Raw genomic sequence first — 21,569 nt, forward strand, 5'->3', positions numbered from 1 at the left:
ATTCAGGTAATTTTTTCATATCACCTGCATGTAAACTCCTGCATTAGGTTATAGTTTACAACGAAACCTTGTCTGAGGCACTACATTTTGCTTGTGCTACATTCACATTTATGTGTTGCTAGGATGTACTGGTACATTTCTGAAACAGAGAAGACCTTATGATATACAGATGTGAAAAAAGACAACATGGTTCTGTCTTTTCATTGAACCAGGAGTTAACCTACTTGATGAAGTCTATCTTGACAGATCAGAATCCAGGTATTCAAAGAGAGAGAGAAGAATACATACCTCAGTTTTTTTCAGTTGATGATTCTTTTGTTGTTTCACTTTCAGAGAATCCTGGTACAGCTGGGAAGAAAAGAAAGTGAGTATCAATGTCATGCCATCTGTGTTAATATGAATAAATATATATGTGCTACCTTTATTTTTTTTTTAATTTTCTTTTCTGAATCAGCACCAGAAGATATTATCTGCTACTTTATACTTTTCAGTAGCATTGTGTGCTTAGAAAAAACAAGGTTTCAGCTAAAATAACTTGGATTTATAATTTATTTTAATTTTATTTTATTTACTGTCAAGTAAAATGGTATTTGCAGTGAAATTTGGTATCTCAGCTGAACCATTATACTCAGCTGTAATTAGAATAAACTGTCGACATGAATTACTGTACACTGGTTTTAGAGATCTGTTTGGAGACAACCATTTCTTACCAAAGCAAAGACAGAAATTTGCTGTCTAATGTTGTACATTTGCAAAATACACTTAGTGTAAAATTAATTAGGTCATTAGGAGCCCATTATCTTGCCTCAAAGGAACTTATTTTAAAAGCAAGCATGTTTTCTGTAAAATGTGACATCTCTGCATTCAAACCTAGTATAAACAGGTTATACGTAATTCTCAGTATTGTGGTATGCGGTAAGGAAGAAAAAGGGATTCTTTAAAGGGAAGCTTATTGTTCAATGGCATTAATCAGATTGCGTCCAATAACTTACTTTTTAGAAAAAACAGCTTTTTTTTTTCTCATTTTAAGAGTTGTCCAGAAACACAATAGAATTTTAATTAGCTCTTCAGTGTTCAGAACATTGTAATTATCATTGCATGTGGGCAAGTTTCATCCTATCAAATACTATTTGTTAGGACTGTCTCAACTATTAATAATTCTTGCAGTCTTTGTAGCTCTGAGGGCTTCCCAGTATTTCACTGATGGTATGTAGTTGGTTTTCTTATATATCTGGATGATCGAGCAAATAATTAGGGATTTTAGGCTCTATCTTTTCCTTTCTTTCATTCCACAAAGAAAAACCCTTATCTTTGACTAGGTACAGAGCTACAGCTTCCCAGGAGTCTCCTGAGAAATGAAACAGAGAAGCCAAAGCCATAGTTGCTTGTTCTTTAACAGGTTTTATGACACTTTTCTCCTGTCAGTTGCAAACAGTAATATTTGTATATGAGAGTAGAAGCTTTTTTCTGTCTCTCAGTAGGCGAAAGCTCTCTGGCTAACGAATATAAGTTTTATATTCTTCCTTTACAGCACCTAAGCTTGGTTTTGCACAGTGATCTGTTGGGAGATATTTTTAATATTTAGTGATGATGATAGAACATATTACAGACCAAACATAAGAGTACAGAAGAAGTCAGGTTAATAAGGAAAGGTATGTCTGTGAACTACACAAGCTAAGGTTCTGGGTCTTTTTAAAATGAAAATGGATACACCTGGTTACACCTGAATTGCAGGTCTAGCCTAAAGCTTTTCTTGTCTCTACAGTAGTGTCTCCATTCTGAAGAGATCGACCCTTTGCAAGTGTCATAGATTAAATTAGTAAATGGTTTCCAATATATGTTCAAACATTATCTTTACTACATGATCTGTAATTGAATTTTGCAGAAGAAAAAGCAAATCTGAGAAGTTCAGTGGTCTGCTCTTAAGTATATTTTGTCTCATGCGCTGTGTTCTAGACATTTATTATATGCTTTCTGTCTGTACTGTTGAATTGCCTAGAGATAAATTGATCAGTTGATGCCTTACCCCAAGATTGACATTTTTATAGTGCCCAGAAGATAGAGTTTTAGAATTCTCGTATTTGAAAAATGGTGTTGGTATCTGAGGGAAACAAACTGTAGTTCTGTGAAAAAGGAAGGAAGGCCATATTATGCTACTGAATAAGCAACAAGTTTGCCTGAGACTTTCCAAGCTGCTTAAGCAATTTAGGCTCCTTAGTTCCATCTATTTGGAAGGAACAAATGCCCTCAGATGGGGACTTGTGTTAAAACCTGGACTAGCAATCCAAGATAAGTGTCTGAGTGAATGCAGAGTTTTATTCACAGACAAACAGCTCTGTTTCAGAATGCATTTCCTTAGAGAACAGCTGTTCATTTTTCTTCTGTAGCTATTTTTTAACTCTGCTTACTCCTCCCACCCCAAAATTATGGACTGCCTTTTAAGAATTCGTAATTAATCCATTCTTGAATATTTTGAAGCTCCTGCTGACTGGTCATGAAGAAGCAGGAGTGACTGCTGGCTATCAGGTAAACTCTCTTACAGGTATGTCATCCTTGCTTTCAGGACAAGACAATGCTGTATCTACTGCCTCCAGGCAGTTTATTCTTCTTGTTTTACTGGCTATCAGCTGACTCTTGTCCTGACTGATTCCTTCAAATACACCCCTTCACTCTATCTCACTGGTTTCTTTAGCATGTCCCTCATTCTGTCCATTCCCAAACCAGAATATCTGTAAAAGAATTGTCCACAATGAACAAGTCTTCCATACATGCAGTGCTTTTCATGTTGTGCAATGCTTTTCTCTCCACCCCTCAAAGTAGGAAAATCTGTGTAGAACCTTTTTCTCCACAGACATGCTGTAGGCAATTTAACCAATTTCACTTCTCGACCAGAATTTTTATTTAGTGTGTTTTTGTGTGCTTTCTTTAAAGCCACCTGCCTAGTTTTACCTCTCTTTTGGAGACTTGTCTGCCAGGAGTCTGAATGCTGCTGATCTTACACTCAGGATTCAATTCAGAAAAACACAGCAAGCATAATTTAGCTTTCAGCTCTCAGCCCTTGTGTTGTGTCAGGGTTGTTTTTTTTTTTTGCTTTCAGTGAATGCACAAACTTGCCACAAAGATTATTCTGGCTGTCTTTAAAACATGGGAAATTTTCTTTTCACGTTTCATATTCTAAACTTTTAGCACAAGACCCTAACAGACAAATCCAATAGGAATTGTTAATGTGACGAAGAATTATTTTACAATTAGACTACAATATGTCAGGAGACAGTATCAGATGAAGGAGAAAAATGGCAATATCTCATCTATTGACCTCTGTTCTGAGTCAATAAACTAGAGGAAGCAGCAAAAAACATCAGGCTTTAGTAAGAACTGTCCTTACGGGCCTGCTTCAAGCAGTGGTCCAAAGAATACAGCTTTTTAGCTTGTGAATTACATGGAGTTACAAGCACAAAGCATCTTCCTTTTTAAGTAAACAAACTAGAAGTTTTTTAGAGAAACCTGGAGAAAGTTGGAATGATCACGTCTGAAGTCCTTAGCTATTCAACAAAGTCATCTTAATAGGCACCTATATTTGAATGCCCTTGGTTTGAGACTACATTTGGTGTTCAAATACTGAAATACATATAAACCCCAGTACAAGTACAAATGGTTCATATTGAGAATGTACATAATACAGGTATAATCAACATTTTGGCCTCTCCTGAACATTTTAAGGGTAAGATGTAGCAGACTGACAGTTACTTTACAATTTTGCAGTGTAAGTTTATTTGACCGTAATATGCATCTTACACTTTACAAGGTAAAATATCATTTTTTGCAGAATAGTCAGAATACAGTTAATTAGCAAAGTGCTGACCAGGCACAAACCCAGATCTCTCTAAAATCTTAAAATGACAGTGAGCTGATGCTGCAACTTTGCTATGTTTTTAATTGTCTGCTTGTGGCAAGCTTGCCCAATATTGATGCATACACATGGTGCAGGCAACCAATAGACATGCTAAATACCTCCTCACAAAAATCTGATGTCAATTTAACTTTGGTTTTGCAGGCAAACTGCTGTGAATGCAGTATAAACCAATGTGGTGTTTTTTTTTTTTTTCTTTCTTTTATTTATTTATTAAGGTAACCTTGGTAAAAAGTCTTAGATAGCTGAATTGATTCAGCTAATCTCAGGAAGGCAGAAGACCATTGTGATTTTGCTTTGTCCTTTCAAAAAAACCACAGATTTTGCTGACCGGCTTCTGCTCTCAGCTTGCAGTAATTTGTGGCAAGCACAAAGCTAGTTCCTTATTACACAGTATTTTCAGGGGGTTAATGGGTAAGCTGTTGAGTACAAAATAGTAGGCCAATAAGGTGATACCTAGGAGGACAAAGATCTGTAATTCAGAGTCTCCATTGCTGCATTTTTGTTTTATGTCTCTTACCACTGTTCTCTTTAATGTAGATTCCTTTACATAAAGTAATGCATAACTAAAAGCTGTCCATAGTAGATTGACACAGAACAAAGTGAAGGCTTGGTTGTCCATATCCAAATAGAAAGTTCTGTGTGTCCATTTATGTCTGTACCTGTTAGGAACTTACTAGGTAAGGAATTGATAGAAGAGGGAGGCCTGAGAAAAATCAATTATTTACAACAGTAGAACTGATATCTTTGTTAGAGAAGGATAATGTGAAAAAGTGTTTTTTTAGAAGACTTTTTTCAAAGTCTTCTAGCTACAATAGAATAAATTTTCACCCTTCTTACCATAGAGGAGAGGAGACGCAAATACAAATGCAGAGCTCAGTTAGTGTTTCTTACTCTGATTTTATCCCATTTGTTTTTCCTTTTTATTGACAGCTTCATTTTCAAATTAGGATAATAGCATCATATTCTTTCTCTAATTGTGTATATTTAAGTCCCTTTGTCTTGGGGGCTTTGTGTTAGCATAAAGAAATCCATCTGAATTGGAATTTTCTCTTGTATCATCATGGGCAAGCTTTGTAATCTGAAACTAATGTATTCTTATTACAATGGTTCCCTCACCACCACTTAGATCCTCCCTTCTTTCCAAACACAACAATAAAAATAATAAAAACACAAAAACACAGCAAGAATGTAACAAGTCTCTGAAGACTTAGGATCTTGAGTGAGTCTTGAGTTTTCTGTCCATTCATTTAGAAGGTTGTGTCTGCTCTTGCAAAGAAGTAAGGTGATCTCCTTGGAGAACTCTTAAGGGCGCTATCTCCCACTTGTTTGAGAAACTTGTTCCTAAGACATCAAGTTCCCTTTGTTTTACATGTAAAAAGGCTACCAGTTCAAGTATGTGTTGCGTATCAACTTTGCACAGGTCTCTGTTTCTAGAGTGCATAATCGTATTTCACCTTCTGGAGTGTAATTGGAGGTGGTTAATACATAGTTAATTATTCTTCCACAGAGCTGTGTGCATTTCATGGAAGGGAAAGGGAGAAGAGCTGGAGTGCAGTTTTTGGGTTGCATTTAGCTGAATCATATTTGCATTGGTTGATTTTGCATGGATATGGGAATTAGCAAGGAAGAGACGGCAACATCCATACATATTGTCTTAAGACATGAAGCAAAATGTATAAGGGTTTGGTTTCCTTTGCTTTACTGCTGAGTAGAAAGTGGCACTTTGTATTTCCTCTATCTTCTCCTGGTGTTTGGGAGCCTGTCTTTTCTCTTACATGGTATTAAAAAGAGACAAAAAGGTGAATCTTGTAGAATGTCAATGTAAACTACTCCTTCCTGCCTCTTAAGACGGTAAACAGCCAAAGACATGGGAACTTTCTTCCAATGTGATGAAAGAGCAGTTGTGTAGGGAGCATGTTAGCAACTGTATTTCAGGTTTCTAGAATATAGGCAGTTGCAGGCACAATATTTTTAATTTTATGGGACATCTGAAGCTAGGGAAGTAGAATAGATATAACTACATGTATAACAGCTGAACCAAAACATTTAGACTGTGCACTGCCATCTGTTTATTGTTTTATTTGTGGTGGTTCAGACAGCTGTGTGGAAGAGATTGGTTTATTTATGAATAGCAATGCTAACAAATTAATAACATAACAAGCATGCTGCAAAGGTGTTGACCTTTAGAAAGGAAGAGCTGTAACACAAAGAAGGTTGACTTTATTAGAATCTATTAGATGTTTTTGCAGCTGGTCCCAAGGGTGGAATTTCAGATAAGCCAGAACTGTGGAGCACCTGATGGCTCATTAGGAAGGTAAGCCCCATTTCATCAGAGAAATCGTACATCTTATAGTAAGATCATGTGCATGAAGGGTAGCTTCACTGTTGTCAATAATTTATGTTTATTTAACTAAAATCTTGGTGTGTGTTTTTTTTGTTTGGTTGGTTGGTTGATTGTTGGTTTTTTGTTTTATTTTTTTGTGCAATAAATCTTTCCAACCACTGGTATAACTAGCTAGATGGCTAAAGTTAGGGAGAATTGCTGTTTTAACATGAGTGTATTTTCCCAGAATGATTCTGGAGAGCTTCCCAACTGACTTCACTACAACTCTTTATTGTCAGCTGCCAGACCTTAGGCTAGTTTTGACACTTTTATCCTTATGACTTTTATTTTTACCAGTATAGAATGTGCAGATTGAAAGTGTTTTTATGAACATTTTCCCTTAGTGTATTTACTGAGTGGAAAAGGAATGAAGGTGCATAAGAGGTCTTAAGGCTATTTAATAGAACCCTTAAATACTTCTTTTTGAAGTTTCTGATGATTTGGACTTAGATTTGTCAACTTTATTTAAAATTACTGCTTGTACTGTTTTCTGTTAGAAAATAACATATTCTGACATCCTACCAAATCATTTGTCATGTGTCCTGTTATGCATGTGTGATTAGTACTTCTAAGAACAGTTTTGTGTGTCACATTTCAATACTGTCACATTTCAATAGTCCTTTTCTTCCCAGTCCTGTTCCTAATGAAGTCAGTGAGAAATTATTAAATAGCTGAGGAATACAGACTTGAATTTATAGCCTTACTAACATCAGTATCTTGTATTTCCATATGGAAATTGCTCTTTGGGGCTCCAGCTGAGCCATTGGGATGCCCCTTCTACTTCTCTATGCATTTTTAAGTGAGGTGAAGCCTGCTTTTCATTTTAAGCATTTGTTTTGGGTAGCTGAAATGGGGAAAAGATCATGCAGATATAATATGCTTGAACAAACTTGACAACGAAAGAAGTAGAAGAATACTATCGGTGGCTCACTGCTGATTTAATTTGCTTTGTAGGTCTGTGTGAGGTACAGTGCTCCATGAAATTGGTGATCTTGCTTGCATCCACCTCTAAGAAGATGACTATGCCCTGAAAAGCGACATGCCTGTTGACCAAATAAATAACTTCTGCCACTGAATCAGTTAGTGGAAGTCATCTGGATGTCAATTTTGTGTGATGATAGAAGAAAATTCCCGATGCTGGCCAAAAAATAAAAAAAGACAAGTCTGCATTTTGTTTACCTTACTGAAATGATGAGTGCTTTCAGAGAGTAAGGTTCACTTTCAGTGCTCTTGTGAATAATAATGTGCTTGAAATATCCTAGAAATATTGAGGGAAAAAAGAAATCCGTAAAGATCAGTTTATTTGTTATTTCCTGATTCTGTAGTATAATCATGTTGACTGATTCTTTACTAAACAAAAGTCAATGTGCTTAAATTTAGCCAAATAAAGTTCATTGCAAAGTTTATCTGCTTATATCTATGATTCTTTCATGCAAGTTTAAGGCAATATGAAAGGGTTGGCTTGTTAAGCCACTGGTGCAAGATGGATTAGAAGATTATCCATGGGAAATGTATTGTTTGCAATTAATTTACTTTTTCAGAGTTTTGAAAATGCTTTTGCTTCAAATCTGACACATCAAAAGCTTAACAGCTTTTGTTAAATGCTTTTCAGTCTGTCTGAGGAATCTTTATGGGAAGGTGTACAAAACCACTAACATTCCTTACACATGCCATTAGCAAGACTTGCAAGATAAATGGTAAAGAAAGCATTAAAGGCCTTTGGCCTTAGTTTTCATGAGGAAAGAAGCCCACATTCGGTATTCAAGTGTATGTTTTGTGGTGGGAATTGAGCACCTAGAAGCCCATGGTTGTTAGCAGTCCAGCAGGTTTCAAGCTCGCTCTGCTGAGAGATTAGTGCAGATAAATGCATTGATTCTCCTTGGTCAAGGTCTGTTCAGGAGTTTGTCTGTTTGCATTGAATACAGTTATTAAAAAATATTAAATGCAGAGTAAAGAATACTTTATAATATTGACATTAAATCTTTTTTTTCAGCTAAGTCCTAATGTGAGAAAGAAACAGGATTATGTCTTTTTCTTGTCCATGCTATGATTTCAACAGTACTATGTCTATCTCAGCTGTTCTCAAATTAAGTGTCTTGCATACAGCCCTGAATCTGAGGGACTTCTTTTTTTTTTTTCTTTCTCTTTCTTAAAGTTAACTAAATACAACTAGAAATCTGTTCACCTAACTTTTGGTATCAAGTACTTTTGCTTCTTTATTCTACGCTTACACATATGCTGTAGGAGGAGGATTCTTTTGGCAAGTGAAAGACAGAACTGAATTTCTAGTAGACTCTTGCTGTCTGATCCCAGGAGGGGTGCAGCAGATGACTCACTACTATCGGAGTCTCATTGCTGAAAGTGAAACTGCAGGTACCCAGCATCTTCACACTCAGAGTCTCATTTTGTGATTTTCTTGGAGCCCAACTTTAGTACTTAGAAAAGTGACATTGCTATTGTAATACAAGAATTTCTAGTGCTGTTCAGCGCAGCCTTTGCTTCAGCATTTTGTGTGATCAGATTTAAAGCTGCAAAAGCTTGAAGAAGAGCTATCTGGCAAACTCTCACTAAGGATTTTTTTCAAATCTTTTGTATCTACAGAGAGTTAAATTAGGGTCGGTGGAGAATTTAAAGTTAAGAATTAATTAGGGTAGGCTGAAGTAGTAAAAATGCTTGGTGGAGGAAATCATTGAGGACATCAATGAAGGGCAGACAAGTCAAATATTTTTTAAAAAGTAGTAATCTATTGTAGAAAATGTAATGAAAAGACTTACTGCGAGAGTCCCACCTACTCATTCTTAGCTGAAAAATGTGTTGTAATTACACTTGTCAAGTATATATGATTATGGTCACCTACTACTTGAAAATAGTGGCAGAAATGTCTGTGTAGTGTGATCTGATAATATACACTTAATCGTAAAAACTGAACTAGAGAAGTTATTTTCCTAATAAGTCAGTTCTATAGAAATTAAAGTGAAATAGAAAGGCTTAAAAATTTTACTTGACATAGAATGAGACAGCTAGTATTGTACCTTGCTGTTAATTAATAACCCAATATCTGGACATCTGGTGGAATGTTGGCACCACTGGGATCAATGGTAAACATTGTCTTGTCTTACGGGCAAAATAATTTTATTTCATGCTTTTAAACATTTTTTGCCAGATATATGATGCCTTTGCATATTATTTTAATTTTTTTTTCTTTTGAATTATTATATTACGCTAGAGCATATTTTCAATGTCAAAGGATATTGTATATCAGCATATATAGTGATACCAAAGGAACTGGAATATTCTCATGAAAGAGAATGTTCTCTTAGGATGTGAGTCCTAGTATAGAGACATGTCAGTGATGAATGACAGGAACTCACATTGCACTGGATAGGCAGATGTTATGAATAGTACTTTATGTAGTCAGGGTAGACATTTCTGTGTCTCAGCTGGGCCTGCAGATTTCAGAAGTAGGTCTCAAATGCTTGTTTTTCTTTCTATTGCATCTTAATGAGTTTCATGTAAACCAAATGTATCTGAGAGAGAGATTATGGACTGTGCTAAAGAAACTGAGGATAATCAGTGAATGTCTTTCAGCAGTTCCTCTCCCAAGTACTATTGTAAGTTATGAAACCAGAATAGTCATGGCTAGATTTCTGAAATGGATTAGGATCCATCTGCACTCATACCTGAGCCCAAGTCACACATACTTCTTTAAGCTCCTGTAGACTCAGTAATAAATTGGTGTTAAATGACTACAGAGATCTGGGAAGGTCTTGGCATGCTTCCCTTAGTTAAAAAAAAATAAATAAATCAAAATGTAGTGTTCGTATGACTATTTATTTCCCATCTCTGTAGGACAGCTTTATGGGTTTCTCTTCCTTCCGTGTGAAATGGAAGAAACCATCACAAGAGAATCTCAAATGGAGTCTCTACTGAATCCTACCATCAAGAGGACAGTATGTTTTCTAACTTCTTCCAAGGCTCACTCTTTAAGACTTTTTTTTTGCATTTCTAGAAAAGAGATTCAATAACATTCTGCGGCAAACTAGCTTTTGAGTGTCGCAATGTTACTTTTTAGTGGTTAATAAATGCTGATGTGTAAATAGACACCTGGACTTTAAAAGGAGAAAGTTTCCTTGTTTGCATGATTGTGGCTGCAGCTTACTGGATCAGGGGAACCCAGGTATGGGAGAGATAAACGTGACTTTCAATGAAGAATACTTGTGAGAGAAAAAGGAGGGACAGGAACAGTGTCTGTAAAAAAATCTAGCAGGAAGAGAGTTTTTGGCACAGCAAGATCTGCACAGAGCATGAAGAAGATGCAAAGGCAGTTCATGGAACTCATGGAAAGACTTTTTCAGTGTTTCTAAGCAAACTGTACAAAAAATATTGCAACCAGAAAGACACTGAAAAATCATTTCATTGACTTTCTAAAGGACAAGCCCCATCTTGCAAAGGGATGGTAATCTATTTTAGTGTTTGTGTGTGTGTATGTGTTTTTCTATTATATCCTTCATTTTCTTTAATTGACAATGGTCATTGCTCTCTCATCATATGAGAATAACATATGTAACGAAACATTGCTAGGGAGTTTCTAAAGTCCATTTGGTGAACTTGTATGCTTGCTGTTTTAAAAAGGCAAAGTCAGTACCACCATTTCTGTACTGCTTTATGTCAAGCAAAATATTAATTAATATTTTGAATATAATAAATTATCTTCTTGCCTTTTCTGAAGCCCTTTTGCTTTTTAAACAGGGGAATGGATTCAGCACAGAAGAAAAGCTTTAAATTTGTTTTAAATGATTTTGCCGTTTTTACAACTCAACATTACAAATCTAGTAGACAGACTAGTAAAAGAACTCTGTATGCTCTGTATACTACCATCTCTTCTTACAGTTATCCAAGTGTAGCTTTATTTTGCTATTCACTTGTTGTCAAGTAGTACATAGTTGTTAACAGTTGGTGTCTAAAGCTGCCATCAGTCCAGTGACTTCACTTGATGGTATCAGTAAAATTTGTATAAGGCATCAGTTCCTATCTCAGAAACTAGTGTACAGCTTCAGTATAAAAAATGTATTTTTATCTGAGATAAACAAGAACATTTAGAGAAATGTCCCAAAGAATTAGTAAAATACTGAATTTTATTTTCTAGAGTTAAAACTCTTAGCTGGGTGAGTTCCTCACACAGGATTTTTATTGACTGGTTCTTATTAACTGTGGTCGCAGAACTGGGTATATGGTGTTTCTCAAGGCCTTGCCGATTCATGCTGTGTTGTGTTTCTTTGCCTACGGCTAAGTTTATTGCTCACTCTGTACCTAACATAAATAAAAATAGACTGAGTGTGCTCTTAGAATAAAAAAGAAACAAAAAAAATCAGAATATGTAGTCTTCCAAGGTTTTGTGAATGGACATGAATCTAAACACTTGAATCTAAACCAAATGTTTTTCATTTTTCTTTAAATGATTAATCTTTATGACACAAAGAATTAAGAAATATTAAACTCTCTATATGAGAGCTCCAGTGACCCCCTAAAAGTTTTGTGACCTCAGAAAGCATTTGTTCTTCTTTTATAAAGAAAATTATTGAAACTTCCAGCAAGTGCTCTCATGCCTGTCTGCATACAAATCAAAATAAGTCTTTGATCAGATGAATTTTGATCTAGGGCTATCAAAACCTTTCCATTTTAGATTAAAATCTTCAGTCTGGTGAATGAAATAACTTTAGTTCTTTAGGTGAAACTAGATAAACAAGAAACAGCCAACAGCCATTACAGGAATATTTGGGTTTTGTTATATCTAGGAAAAGCTTCTTATCAATTTGTTGATTCCATTTGGCTTCAGGTTTAGCAGAACAGTGTTGTTAAAACATACTGTTTATCTCTGCTTCAGGCAGATTAGTAGATAAGACTAAGTATGGTTAAAATAAAAGATACAGTACTTGTGTGGTAGACCGTGAAACCACTAAGTGTAACTGACTTTGGAAATATGACTTGAGCTTTGTCTTTGAATTACATTGTCATAAAACCAAAGCCAGAAAAATAAAAAGTCCAGTCTTTTGAGGTATGATTACTTAAGCATTTTGCCAGAAGAAATATACAAATATTACAAAACTGAAAATGCAAATTTTGGAGAAATAGAACATCTGGTGCCAATTGCTTATAATTATTTTGCAAATGATGTTTTTTCCCAGTGGCGTTATATTCTTTTCATTGATTTCCCAATATTTGACAAAAATATAAATGCCAATCATTAAAATAACACTAATAATAATCAAAACACTTTAGCATTCACACTGTTAAGTGGTGATATTATTTGACAGGATAGTTATCAAAGGAATGTCTTACTGAAGTTTATGTAGACATTCGTGTGCTGTTCTTGTTGGAACAGACAGACAAGGGAACAACTGGTGTTTGCATTTGTTGTGCCAATGACACAGCAAAAGGTAGAAGAGGTGCTGGAGTTAGAATGTAAATGTCCAGTTAGAAAGTTACTTCTCTGAAATGTTCTCAGGGCCTGACAGAAAGATGGAGAAGCAACATTTGAAGATGTAGCTGAGGAAATGAATGTGCTTAGTGGAAAATGAATCAGCTTCATTAGGAAATTGAGAACTTTTTTGAAATAAAGGAGTAGGCATGGGACGAGTAATCTTCATCTGAATCAAAATTAAATTAAATTGCTGGCATTAAAATTAAACCTAGACAGAAGAGTGAGGAGAAGCTGATGTACATGTAAGAGCACATTGCTAAGCTTGCTACACCCTTTGAATGAAGTAATTATATATATATATATATATTTAAACAAATAAGTCTAAGGAAAGCTATTGGAAAACTTGAGTTTAAAGAAGCTTCTAAACAGAGTATGCATGTTAGAAACTAGCCTGCTAGGTATACATATGCTAGAAAGAACATAATAATGAAACATTGCAATACAATGACACAAAGTGTAAGGGAAGCACTGAATAGGCTGCAGAAAAGCTGAAGTTGAATGCAAATGGAAACTAGGGATAACTGGATATGTAAGCATGTTAGTGAGTGACATAGACTTTTTGACATTTCAAGGAAAAGGATTTGTCTCTAATACAGCCATGAAACAGGACAGCAATATCAATTTCAGTGCATTGAGGGGACTCAGCCTGTGAGAGAAGGAATCTCAGTAATAATAAGATTTAAGTAGCTAAAACAGGCAATATCATGGGAAGTTTGTGTGTTCTTCAATGAAAGTTCAATCTGAACTGAGTGTATATACACGAATCAACTTGCTGATTAAAGGTCATGTTTTATTTGGCCTGAATGAAATATGAGTGTTTTTACTTTATAATGTTATTTACAATTTCAGTGTTGTATTTCTTGTTACTACTATCCTACAGTGTTGACTGAAGTAGTCCTGATATATTTGCAGCAGAACTTAATACTATAGTGACCATTGTTTTGCAGGACAGATGAGGTTTCAGTGAATCCATTCTCAAGATTTTAGCTCTAGGACTAAACAGGTTCTGCCCAATGCTTTCCATTACTGCAGTGCTTGCTGTCAATATTGTTGTTTATGGTTCCTTAAAACTTTCACTGATTCCCCTGATGTCAATACATGTAATGAGTTGTAAATCAGTGCCAAATTTAACTTCTACCTGAAGCACTAAACCAACAAAAGCAAAGCAATTCTGAATTCACTAAATCTTAATGTTGTTTTAAAATAGTTTTTAATGGGGTTAATTTCTTTAGGTTTTTCTTTCTCTCAGGGTACTATAACTTGATTGATATAGTTTCCTTTCATTTTGACATTGTAACACAGTCTCATTAGGCCTGCAATGAAATTGAATTGCCGTCATAATATCACATCATAAAGGCATATTAACAAAATCTCTATAGACTTCTATTGGAATCATTTTTCCATCATAACCTTAATGTCATTGAAGGCTCTGTCTGAGTGTAGGAAGAAACAAACTGGCTCTGGGACTTCCATTTTTAAGATCTAGATTTATCTTACATTTCTTACCCATTATATTGCACTAACTGGTTTGAATATTACAAATAAATACTATGTGGTAGGTTAGTTATAACTCCAGTCAATTCTATCGCTTCTTGTTCTCGTGTTTTTCTGTGTTCATCCCTCAAAAGTCTTCCTAGCCAGTTGTGCTTTACCGTTTTGTAGAATGTTCTTCATAAACCCTACTCTTCTTACTTTGGCAAGCAAGATCAGTTTTATTCACTTATAAAATGACAAGATGTCACTGACATCTTTTGGTGGTATGCAGGAGTTGTCAGACTTCCAGCTATCTTTTGATCCTTCCTTGTCTTATTAACCAGCTTCTATCCATAAGACGGATTTTAATCTTCTTACCTAATTGACTGTCTTTAAGTCTGATTCGTTGGCTGCATTTTACAAAACTGAACATCCTATAGAGCTGAACTAAAACGGGTTTTGCCAGATGATTACAGGGCAGAGTTTAAAATGCAGGGAATGTGTGTGTTTTAAGAGCTTTAAAGAAGATCGACTGTAACATCAAAATGTATGATCTAGATGCAGTATTTTTCAACTGTCCCAGAGACAGGAAAGAAGAAATGGTAGAAAATGTTCACATTCTGCTCAGAATGAAATAGACTTTTCGCTGGAAGATGGAACCCATGATTCACTTCATTAATTCATACTCAAATTTCCCTTCACAGAGAAAGGAAGGTAGAAAAAAAGGATTACTATGAGTAGTAAATGAGTCTCACGTTTGGTGGAAGCTACCTGTCTCCAAAAAAGAGTGAGGAAGGTTCATTTAGGAACACCTTAACTTTCCTCATGTGCAGTAGGAACAGAAAAATCTAATTCCATAAAGTATATGTAGTAAGCTTGAAATTTGTGCACAAGCAGTGAAGTTGTGGGATACATGTGTGGTATTGGAGCTATCCTGTATTCCTTACTCTCTCCTAATAGGAGCCAATGGCCCCATACCTCCTACAATGGTGTAAAGTCTCTGGTAAATTTTGTATTCTTCTGATTAAAACTTTTTAATTGTATTACTTTATTTGCTTAATATTTTGCTTATTAGTATGTTTCTCCTATTGCCCAGACACTGAACAGTTGCAGTTCACCCTACAGAATACAGATGTTTTGGAAGAGTGCATGCTACAAAACACAGCTTTGCAAATTGAAATATCTGAAGACATTTGCATGATTAACTCCCTGACTATCCTGGGATGATTAGATCTGCCAAAGTCACATGTTTAAAGCATTGAGCCAATTTAATCAGTCTGAAAAGCCTTCATTTATTTCCAAGTATTTAGTGTGATTATTGGTCTAAATCATAAACAACAGTTAAAAAAAAAAAAAGTGGGTGGTACCTCACTTATTTTATGTAACAAGGCATAGTGATAGTTCATGGCATATTCTATCACAGAATGAGAAGTATATGCATATTATTTTATATTGGCAACTGTGCCTTATGTTGAAATAAAATATGTTACAAAAGCAACACCTCCCTTTTTAAGACAGCCCCACTCCCCTTTCAGCCTGTACAATCACAGCCTGGATTTTCACAGCTCCTGAATCATTGAAGTACATTTTCAATGCAGAGCTACAGAATACTGAGAAATGATGTGACAAGCAACTCTCTCACTTTCTTTCTCTCTTGAGTATTCTTCCCAGTTATTTTAAATGAGAAAAAAAATTAATTTAAGTGGTACTAAAAACTGTTTACAAGGAGCATTGAAAACCAGGAAAATGTCTATATAATATTTTTATTACTATTTAAAATACAGCACAAAAGCAGTTGTTGCTTTTTTCAGAGGATATCCTTTATGAAGGTAGTATTATCTAAAGAACAATAGCATCATCTATTAACTTTGGCTGTGTCATCATACTAGGCTTTTGTGTTTTGAAAATATCACTGAAACAGTATCCAACTAACACATGCAGCACCCCTATGAGGTAGGTAAATATTATTAAAACTGCTGAAATGTGTATCCAGAAACAATTGTTTGATGGAAAATTGTCTGGTATTACTCAGAACATCTACTCAGATGACTTGAAAGGGGCTTCTCAGCTTTACATTGAGAAACTAGGAGTGCTGAAAGTGAGGAGTTTGCCTAGTCTCAAAAAGAAGGCCAGTTTGAGAGATCAGCTACAAATCATGGCTTTATTGCCGCAGTGTGTCTTTAAACATGCTGATTTTCCTTCTACAAGGACACTATAGGAAAATCCCAACAGGCCTTTTGTACAACCCTATGTGGTGGCAGAGTTTTAGCTGTAGTGGTGCATGTGCCTTTTTAGGAAATATATCTTGTGGGTTTCTTTTTACTGAAAACCAGTTGGTTGGTTGGTTTGTTTCAGCATACTGAAAGAAATACTTTTCCTCGACCTGGATTGCCAAATCAAGCAGGTTTATGTCTTATTTGCACACAAGGTGTCACTACTGTTTTGCATGGTGTTTTGCTCCTCTGGGCTGCTGGTGGAATGCAAGGGTGCTACTCCTGGGTGCATCAAAGCTTGGTCCCACCCTACTCTGCAGTGACTAGAGTGATTATGGCACTCAGTTTGTGTGTTGTTGCTGGTATTAATGAACATACCTTTACTTCCTGTTGACCCCTTCACTTCTATGTATTCAGTTTCACAAAAACAACAAGTTGAGGTTGTATTTAATCTCTCACCTTAAGTGACCTTTCAAAGTTCGTTTTCTTGGCCAATTCAGACAGAACGTGTTCATGAAGTGCCACAAGCTGGGCTGCAGAAGGATAGGTGCTGCTACGGCCCTGTCACTCTCGTTCCTAAGCGTGGCAGCACCTATGGTATAAAAAATCAAGAGGAAAAAATAACCTTCAATAAACAGCTCTCTAGAACATTTCAGAGTAACACTTGAAAGATTACAGTGCTGGGTCCTTACCTAATCTGTATAACACTCTTTTATGTCAAAGTACTTGAAGTATTTTGGACACCACAACCTTCCAGCATAAATTTAAAAGGTACTCTCTTTTGTCCTTAGTGTCCATATTACACTTATTTCTTCTAACTCATTTTGAAAATAAACTGATAATGTTGAGGTTCATTCCCAAGACTGATATTGTGCTTTTAGGCCTCTGGTAGGATAAAATTGTGAAAGGATCTTCAGAATTTGGAGAAGTATTTTGGAAAGGAATAGGATGCACCTTTGACTTGGGGTATTTTAAATGAATGTATTGGCAATTAGTACCAGCTTTTGACAAGTAATATGGGTATTAGGGGGGAAAACCCATAAATATTTAAATAACCACCGTTTTTCCTCCTTTCCCAGGCTCAATTTAACCCAATCACAGAATCACAGCATGTTTGGGGTTGGAAGGGACCTCTGGAAATCATCTAGTCCAAACCACCTACTAAAGCAGGTACCCCTAGAGTAGATTGCACAGGAATGTGTCCAGGTGGGTTTTGAATGTCTTCAAAGGGGACTCCACAACCTCTCTGGGCAGCCTGTTCCAGGACTCTATCACTCTCAGGGTAAAGAAGTTTTTCCTCATGTTCAAACGGAACCTCCTGTGCTTCACTCTGTGCCCGTTGCCCCTCGTCCTTTTGTTGGGCACCCACATCTATCCTCTGCCTTCCTAAACCCATGCTTCTGACTGCCCCCAACCTGGTGTGGGCCACCCCTGGCTGCAGTCCCTTGGGGGTGGCCAACCATGGGCTGTGTCCCCTCAGCAGTGGCACCTCCTGCTGTAGCTACAGGTCTCCATGACTGTCCATCCCTCCTCACTGCTTTTCAAGCATCTCCCTGTGTCTCTCCTTATGTGTTTCCTCACATATCTCCTCCCATAGCTGCCAAGGTTCCTTCTGGGACATGCTTGAGGGACGGTGCCATGTCTCCATTCGACAGGTGGTAGTTTGGGTGCCCAGCGAGTTGCCTCCATCAGGCTGCAGCACCAGCTACCAGGCCGCTCATCGTCTCCTTCCACACAGGTAGAGCTGCTGCCCCCAGCTACCAAAATCCTGCTGTTTGTGCCCAGTACAGGTAGTAATTGTGTACTTAGGAGCCAGGGAATGTCTGACTAGGTAGGGTGGAGGTTGCTTTAAGTAGCAGTTTGAACGTTAATCACTGGTGTTGTTACCTTGTGAAGAGGCAGCCTGTTGCCTTGCTTGCAGGTCTCACAAAATGAGCTTTCTTTAATTGTGGTTATGTTTCAGCTGGAATTTAAGAAAGAACTGAGAGGTGAGTGCAAAGATTGTAGGAGACTTGGGAAACTTGCCATGCTGAAACAGTGTTAATTGTTCTGTTTAAGCAAGGAGGGCAGGGGGAGTGTGATGAGTCTCCAAATGTCTCCAAATTGCTTCAAATAGGAAAGGAATAATTTGTTTTCCATTGCTTCTGGGGACAGGATAAAGAATAATGGAATTAAATTGCAGTAAGTACAATTTAGGCTAGACATCAGGAAAAAAATTCCAGTTGTAAAAATAGTTGCTTTCTAGAATATATTGCTTGTGGAAATTCTGGAGTCTCTATCACTGCAGTACTTAAGAGCAAACTAAACAAGCCTTTTCCAGGGATAATTTAAGCACACTTAGTTCAGTTGTCCAGGCACACCTTTCCATTCTGTGATGTGAGTTGATCCAAATCATGAAATAGATGCATTTTTGCTTTTGAATTGGTTGCTTTAGGACAACAGTCAAGTGATACCTCTCTCCTGTCCACTACAAGGGTGAAGATAAAAGAGAGATGAGTTAAACTTGTTTTATTTCCAACAGTTGTTCTCTGTCGCAGAAAGGCTTTTCTTTCCAGAAAAAGACATTTCTTTTGCTATGTAGTTCATTGGTGTGGACTTCGAATTACAGAGCTTTGTCTTCTTTGTAGGTTTTTCCCTTTGTTATAATGACAACGGAAGTAGATTGGGTGGAGGTTTTGAACTGCAAGGTTCAGTCTGCATGCCTGTGCATGTACGTAAATGCCTTGATAAACCAAGAATAGCCTACCACATTTAACTTGTTGAGTTCAGTAGAAAAAATGAGTAATGCATTGAAATTAATGATCCTTGCTGGACTTAATTTATAAAGAATTATGTCATTTGATGGTTGATTTTTATTTTTTTTTAATTTTGATGCTAGCTCAAGGTAGCAATTGTGCAGTCTTGCTTTACTATATGCCAGTACAGCATGGTAAAAGAATACCCCTTTTAAAACAGCAGACCATACTGAGCCTTCAAAATGTCACTACTTCTTTCTGCTCTCACTTGCTTATGGCAATCTTTTGACAACTTTATTGGAAATAGTGATTCTGACTATATCTGAAGATAGAAATTGCATGTAATTTTTGTTAATTAAGGAGAAGTTACTCTAAGGAGACACCATGGTAGATTGAGTAACTTTTACTTTAAAACACAATTATTCTATTGGTGTGCTTGGGTTATGCACCTGGGCCTTTTGCTCAGTGAAAGCGGAGTTCTTGTCTTTCACTCTTCTCTGACACAGGTGTGTTACGTGACTATCACGAAGTCAAAGGTGATGCTTCCTGCATCAGCTGATCTGAATTCCACTTGTTTTCTGCCTTGATTACTCAGTTGCCACACCTTTGGTGTTTCAACCTGGAAAACATTGAGGTTTGAAAGTGTGCCATTTCAAAATGTTTTCAGGCAGTAGAGTTTAAAGAATTAAGATTATTGTTTGAGAACAGAACTAGACTTAAACAGTTAAAAGGGAAAATTTTGACCATCTGAAAATGATTAGTTGATCTTGCTGTTTTTTGAACTAATCGATGGTTTCTGGGCTTCTCTGATGACATAAATAGATGAAATCATTTGATGTAGTTCCCTCTGTTATTTGGTTTTAAGTTTTGTGGACATTTTCACAAAAACTCTCTCTTTAATAATTAGCTGAGTTCAGCTGTGTTCCATGCCAGTAATATTAATTGGCTGGGCTTGTTGTTTAGAAATTCGCCTCAGTGATTAAGATATTTACTGAAGTTTGTGTTTGACTGTAATCAATTTAGTAGTAACAGAACAAGATATAAAGAACACCTAGGAAACAGTTTGGAAGAATCGAGGACAGGTGGCATTATGTGAAATTTTCTAAAAAAAATATTTTTAGACTGTTCCTGCTAAAAACTTGCCATATCTACAGATGCTTTATTTTAAGGATACTTGATGATTAAAAAGAGGAAAAAAAAAAAGTTTTTAGTACTGTACTTAGGAAAAAAAACTACTGTAGATTTCTATTAATACATATATATGCAAATTAAAAAGCATTTTTGTAAACTGCAAAAGTCTTCCAGTTTCAAACAAGAAAACAGTCATCTCCATCTCAACATGTCTAGATTATGTATAGGGTTATGAATGTAATGTATGCACAAAATCCTTCTCTTTTTACTTGCATGGTCTCTGTGTGAAATACTGATAGTAGTTATTTGACCAGGAAAATACTTTTGGTGAAATTTTAAGTTACATCACATTAAGTAGTGAATGCATTCTGTCTCATACTATTGTTTCAATTTCTACATGTTGGACATGATGTAATGTGATCTGAGATCCAGTAAGTGATGTAGAATAATGTATCATGCAGTGTGTCAAAAACATGTTTAATGTTCCTAAAGGTTTTTTAGCTTCATGTTCATTTTACTCATCTGGAGTGGTAAGTAATGTTAGTAAAAGGGCAGTGAGGCAGAATGCAAACCCCCCTCTCTCCCCCGCTTCCTTCAGTATGGAGGAAGTAGGCACATCTCCCTCTCTCTGCTACTTGAGGCTAACAGCTTCTTTTGTTTGGCCCAGAGCACCCTGGCCAGGGTCATTAGGAGAAGGGAGTGCCGAGGCGCCAATGAGCCGCTGGGCACCTGTGACCAGTGTGGGGGATGTTTGGAGGCTTCAGGGGCACCCCACACACGGTGTGAGGGTGCAGAGAAGCTTCTAGAATGCCTACAGTGAGGTCTGATCAGCCAGTATAAAAACGGGACTCTCTCGTCGACACTGGGCCCGTTGTCGCCGGTCTCTCGGAGCTGCAAGCTGAAGATGCTACCACCGAGAGCTCCCCTCCCCGGGATGGAGACCCCGCTTGCCTTACCGCCACGTGTGTGAGTAAAACCCCCCGCAGGATTGCGAGTATATTTATCCTTTCCGTGCACATATGCACGTGTAACTTCCCGTGCTTAATACAAGCACGTATAAAATTATTTCCTCGCACAATTGCGAGTGTAACTTTATTCCGTGCACATTTGCACACGTACTTTAAATTATTTCCTCGCATAATTGTGAGTGTATTATAAATTTATCCTTGCACAATCGCGAGTGTATTTTCCTCCCGTGCTTCCACATAAGCACGTGTAGTATTCCGTGCACATTCGCACG

The 21,569-nt window shown here is 36.7% G+C and overlaps 1 long non-coding RNA gene across 18 annotated transcripts in view; it reads left to right on the plus strand.

The window, feature by feature from the left end:
* LOC136106144 (uncharacterized) overlaps nt 1-21,569 on the plus strand; it is a 474,182-nt gene that overhangs the window by 282,199 nt on the left and 170,414 nt on the right. For 9 of the 18 annotated variants that reach the window (XR_011740879.1, XR_011740882.1, XR_011740876.1 and 6 more), the window contains 2 exons: nt 334-6,227; nt 7,251-7,771. This is a non-coding gene — a long non-coding RNA (uncharacterized lncRNA). Of the gene's footprint in view, nt 1-333; nt 6,228-7,250; nt 7,772-10,145; nt 10,936-21,569 lie in introns of those variants that run through there. The other 9 variants (XR_011740870.1, XR_011740872.1, XR_011740874.1 and 6 more) reach the window with 5 other exon arrangements.

Source organism: Patagioenas fasciata, chromosome 11, assembly GCF_037038585.1.
Source record: "Patagioenas fasciata isolate bPatFas1 chromosome 11, bPatFas1.hap1, whole genome shotgun sequence".
Classification (NCBI taxonomy): Eukaryota; Metazoa; Chordata; class Aves; order Columbiformes; family Columbidae; genus Patagioenas; species Patagioenas fasciata.